A 6,000-nucleotide genomic window follows, 5' to 3' on the forward strand; every position below is an offset into this window, starting at 1 on the left:
ATGTCCCACAGCTGATCCTCCTGGAGCAGGGCGAACGAAGATCACAGCCCCAACCCAAATAAACAGGCCAACCACACACTGATTTAGCAGCTCAAACTCACTTTCATCCAGCCTGGGCCAGAGATGGGGTTAGCGCACTGCGTAACATCTGTGTGGCAACGGAGCCGGAGCCAAAGAGGAGTCCCAAAATACACTGTAACTGCACCCTCTCTCTCTCTCTCTCTCTCTCTTCTCTTTTTGGCGGACACGCCCGGTCTGCCTCTTGTAGTTACACCAATGTATCCATCATTCACTTTTACTATGCATTTACATTCTCTCCTGCCCGCAACCCAAACACACAAAAGTACCGAACCCACTTCCTCAACGCGCGAGATGCACATCCTCTGTTCCTGACAGACAGGCGTACGGAGGGTCCCGTGCAGATATCCTGTTCTCTGCCTCCCCGGGCCGGAGCTCGGCAGGTCGGAGGGCGTATGCTGCGGCCGTGCGTCATGAGCAGCAGAAAGGCCGCTCCGAAAGCATTACACAAGCCTACATTCAAATTGGCCACTTAAAATACCTCCTGTAGCAGCCACATGTGTTCAGCATTAGCCAGAACGCTCTAATCGGCCAAACATTATTCTAGCCCTCGTAATGGCACAGGCGCTGTTTAGAGTCGGCCCATATGATAAGCGTCGGCATGCTAATGATTTATTAATGCCTGTGCTTAGCCCAGAGACACTGATGGGCGATGCCTTTGAAATCGCAGGATGTAGCCCAGTCATCTGATTAGATGATTAGTGAGCTCTTTCTTCGTTAACTCACGGCTGGAAATCAATCAAACGGCAACAAGAAGAAACACATCAGCTCGTTTACTTTGTGCGCTGAACCGTTCCACGTTCTGAGGGCGGACAGGAGAACATTTCAGGCGATATGCTACAAATATTATATCACAATATTTATGGTAATATTATTTCACAACACAATATTTTCATGATTTTTGACATGCAGAGAAAATGCATCAGTAGCTGCAGATCCATAAGAAACTGCTGTTCAAATACTCTCCCACACTCAGTGATTCAGGACACTGATTTATATTTCAAACCTGCTGCTAATTAAGCACTAATTACACTCTTTACCCCCTTCGACCCTGTGTGTAAATCCACAATTCAGTTTTTCACTCTTACAACTTCATAACTGTCACATAGGCCCTAAAACAGAACCCTGCTGGACTCCACAAACTAAGCTAACCCAAGCAGCTGCCAAATTATTTACAATAGTTTCTGCATTAGGATTAAAAACGTAATAATCAGTCTAGATATTAAAGGATTAAGCACTGACGATATTCACGATACACTCGCTTGTATCTCGTCAACAAAACTATTCATACTGTCATATTTCCCACCCCTAACCTCGAGACATTTTTATATGATTACATTTTTATATGCATCGTGGTAGTTTGCCTTTTCCCAGGTTTATCAATACTCATAGTTTGAGTCACAGAAAAACTATGAACACAATTATTACTATTATTATTCATCTTAGATCAAAGAAGAAAATGAAAACAACCTTCTTACCCTCTACTTTTATCAGACGTCAGTTGTTCCAGTCACATCCAGAAAAGCTTACTGTGATATAATTAATCATAACAAACACAATAACATATACTCCTACTGCCCGCCCCTAAAGAACGGCCAGCCCTCAATAGCTTAAAAGACACGCCGCTGTCCCTGGAAAGATGAAACGCAGTTCGAGGAGCAACCGTTTGAACCCGCGGCTGCTTTCTTCCGAGGCGCCCATCTGCGCACGTCTGACAGGCAGCATGTCAAGCTCTTTCGGGACGATCATTCACAACCTCGCTCTCCTGAACGAATGGTAACTGTTCCACTTTCTAAGTGCAGCCCCTATCTTAAGAAAAGGTTTCTAGGAGGCAGCGGAGGGATAGGGGTGTCATTACTCTACAGTGGCAGAGGCAAAATAAACAGAGGGAATAGGAGAGATGTGGGAGTTCAATAAAACAGTATCTATTTCAGAAAGGTCCCATAACTGGAAACTGATCAAAGTGAGAGAAGTAGCAGAGCGGGAGAAGGCCTTTTTCACTTCTTCAATCTTCTTTTTAACTTTTTCAATTCTTCAAATATTTTCCCATGAAAACATATTTGAAGTATTTTCTAATTATTATTATTATTATTATTATTATTAGAAAAAGTAATCTGCCTGTGCTGCCCAGAAGCAGCTTCTACACAGTTAGACAGTGTTTCCACAACTAACGTTTATCACCCAACTAATGGCCCGTATAGAAATATGTTGCACTTTGCTGCGAATGTACCACAAATTCAGAGCACTGCTTCTAAACGCAGTTTTATCAAAAAACAAATATAAAAAAACAGTTTTATGAGGTGAAACAGTTCACAGCACTCAAGCGCAAGGATCACAGTTCAGAGATCTCCCCTCTTTCTTAGTCGTTCAGAATTTCAGAGAGAGAGAGAGAGAGAGAGAGAGAGACAGAGAGAGGGACAGAGAGAGAGAGAGAGAGAGAGAGACAGAGAGAGGGACAGAGAGAGAGAGAGAGGGACAGGGCTACAGCAACCCCAGCAGGTGAGCTGAGGTGATCCAGAACAGGCTGGATTCTATAAATTCTTTCTTCTTTCAGCAAAAAACTGAAGCAATATTTCAGCTTTATCTCGGTGCTACTCGGTCACACCCCGGCTTTCGCGCAGCACAACAACAGCCTGGCCCGAACAAGCAGAACCGCAAAGAGCAGAACTGAAGCCTAAGACGAGGCTTCGTCTTCACCCCTCACCACGCATTTAGAAGACATCTCTAAAACAGAGCTGCCAGCTTCTATTGTGGTGCTATCATGAAAGGACCTCTCTGTGCAGAAGGCATGGGGGTTTCGTTGTGTGGCGGTGGTGTTGTCTTAACCTTTCTGATCACACAAAAGCCACTCACATGCCACATGTAGGCCTCCATTTACGTCTCTTTAGAGCAGGCACATCAAAAGCAGCCCTGGAGGAGAAAAGGCTATATCATCCGTCGCCTTTGACGAGCACAAACGCCGCCTGTTTGCAAATACACAGCAGACCCTACCCCTCAGCTGGTGATACAGGGGTTAGCCTTTATACTAGAACTTGCCTTTGGGATCTGTGCAGAGATATGCTTTGTAAAAGCTATAGGACTCACAAACGACTCTCCTATAGCTTCCCACGCTCTCAGCAAAAGGGTTCTTTAAGTTCTAATAATAATAATAATAATTTTTCATTAGCTGCTTTAGAGAACATTATTTTTAAAGAGATTTTTATTGCATTTGAGAAAAAATATTTTTTTAGTGCTTAGGAACCATATAAGCACTGAAACATGGGTCATAGTTCCGTACAGGAGCACTGCATTTACTAAGGAACCCGTTTTGTGTCAAGGTGGACCAGAAAATCTCCCCGACTTTAAGAACTATACACATCAGGCTCTTTATCATGGTGAAGAATGGTCTGACCATGGGATTCATATACATACATACACATAAACCCACTGCCTATACTAAAGACATGTACCATTAGTTAGATATGTGCTTAGAACCTCTGTAGAACCACTTAGAACTTTCTTTTTGTTGTTGTTGTTTATTGTTCTAGCTATAATCATGCATATCAACCCAGCTGTATCTTTCCTCATCTGCCTGCTCTGAGAAATCTTCAGTGTTCTACATTAATGAAAGCTGTGAGTGACACAGTCAGATTCCTGCAGGCGACCACAGGCTCTCTTTAGCAGAATTCCCCACAGGTGCCACTTCCTCTCTAACGCGTTTCTCGTTTTTCATTAATGGCTTTTGTTTGTTCTTGTCTTAAAGAAGCTCTTCTGAGTCAGACAGGTATTCAGTTTCAGGCACATCCAGGTTATTACGCCGGCATGAAGACAACTAATGCAGGGCTTTTCCCTCAGCCTGCCCCTAATCACAGTTCTAATGACCCCCCTGCAGAGACCACTGCAGACATTCAGCAGGTGATGCACAGTACCGGTACCGAGAGGCACTTCGGGCCTGGTGCTGGGTTCTCCAGCAGAGGACAGGACTGCTGAAGGTCTGCAGGACTCGACGTAAACATTGCAGACGTGAGCTAGAAGGAAGGTCAGCGCACTGAAGCAGGCAGAGCGGCCGCGTGCTGTATTTACACTCACTGGAGAGGGTCACTCTCACGTGCTGGGTGATGAAGATGAAGATGGGCGGAAAGGAAAGTTAGGTGGGAAGTCTGGTGAGGCAAGGAAAAACACCACAGCCCGAACAAGTGCTCGCTTGTGCATCCCTTCACTTTAAAACAACTCAATTTATAATTATTTTTAATTACATTTTTACATTCTTTACTTTATTATTTTATTTTGTAGCCTGATGATGACCTCCTTCACGCGCGTGATCCCAGATTAAATAAGAGTTCCTCACATTAACAGCCACCAAAAATAAGACTTATTCCAAATCTTCCAGGAGGAGGAAAAAACCTCGTAACCTTTTAAATGGAAGTCAACGTAGAGAGACCTCTTTACAGGTCATTTTAGAGCATTTCACATCATGAAATTTCACTACAGCGTAAAGAACAACAGCCAGATTCAGATTTAGACCAAAAAAGTGAAAAGTGACAAAAAAATTATTTGGGTTTTTTTATAGAAAACGCAAATTTAACAGTTAAAATGAATTTATAAGCCTAAATATAATATAAATGAAATAAAACCAGCCTCGCTTCTGCTGGTAGAAGTTCTGTAAGGTTGCTTTATGCTTCCAGGCTTCAGATTGAACTGAAAGGTTCCTCAGAGAAGAAGCGCTGGAGGTCTGGAGGTCTGGAGGTCTGCTGCTCTTCATCCCCTCAGAGGAACTGTCCCACCACTACAGCTGAGGATAAGGCAGAAAGACAGGCGAGGGGTGTAGAAAAAGCACCCCAGCCCTCTAAAAGTGTGTGTAAGAGTGTGTAAGAGTGTGTACACGAGCCCCTCGGTTGGGAAGCCGAAGCAGGCCGAGCAGCTCTTACCTTCAGCCGGGGGGAAACGCGGAGCTCTGGCGGACAGAGTTAGCAGCTAACCGCATTCTTCTGACAGCAAATCCGCACCGGGCCCTCCATTAGAGCCGGGCTCGACGTGCAGGGCAGCAGGACGGTCGGGGAGGAGCGGCGGAAGCTCGAGCTCCTCTCCGGCTGTGCGGGACTCGCTCGCGCTGAGCGGCTGAAGTACAAAGTCGCCGAGGCGGAGGAAGCTCGAGCCCGCGCGGAGCTGCCGAGTGAGCACTACACACCGCGGACTAGTCTCGCTCTTCCTTCCTCTGCTCGCTCTGCCTCGCGCTACAACTGTCTTTTTCTCCGAGCACACACACTCTCACACACTCTCACACACTCTCTCTCTCACACACACACACACACACACACACATCCTCGAGGCGAGTATCGGATTGCCGAGCAGATCGTGGCAGCGAGGCGCAGGCTGATGGTGGAATGTTCCAAGCCCACAGCCCAGCAGGGCAGTTCCAGAGGAGAAGGGGGCTGCCCTACTGCCAGTGTGGTAACAAGCCTTTACCATCAACCCAAATGAAGATCAGCGCGCTCCCCGCCCCCTTTACACCCCCAAACCCACCACGGGACTGGCTCTCGGAGTGGGCTTGCTCTGTGGTCATGCACTCCCAGTCAAAACTATAGACACACCTCCAGAAACCTACACAGTTCACACTACAGCAGCTCTGCTGAGACGTGAACGTTTGTGGACACCCCTTCTAAAGAATGCATGCAGCTACGTTACGTTGCACCCGTTGCTGACACAGATGTGCAAATGTACAAACACACACACAGCTTGTTTAGTCCCTGTAGAGAAGAAGTACTGCCAATAGAATAGGACTCTCTGAGATAGAGCAGATCAATATCATGACCCTATTGGCTCCATGCTGCCTAATAATACCAGGCGTGGGCTAGAGGGGTATAAAGCCCCCCAGCATTGAGGAGCTGTGGAGCAGTGGAGGAACTGTGTTCTCTGGAATGATGGTGGAGGAGCTCCATCCAG

The 6,000-nt window shown here is 46.1% G+C and overlaps 1 protein-coding gene across 1 annotated transcript in view; it reads right to left on the bottom strand.

Annotated features, from left to right (window-relative positions):
- Positions 1 to 5,518, bottom strand: part of cdon (cell adhesion associated, oncogene regulated) — a 46,362-nt gene extending 40,844 nt beyond the window's left edge. The window contains exon 1 of the mRNA XM_072694645.1: positions 4,986 to 5,518. The gene's annotated coding sequence lies outside the window, so the exon portion shown is untranslated. The remainder of the gene's footprint in view (positions 1 to 4,985) is intronic.
- Positions 5,519 to 6,000: the final 482 nt, after the last annotated feature.

Source organism: Salminus brasiliensis, chromosome 13 (genome assembly GCF_030463535.1).
Source record: "Salminus brasiliensis chromosome 13, fSalBra1.hap2, whole genome shotgun sequence".
NCBI lineage: Eukaryota > Metazoa > Chordata > Actinopteri > Characiformes > Bryconidae > Salminus > Salminus brasiliensis.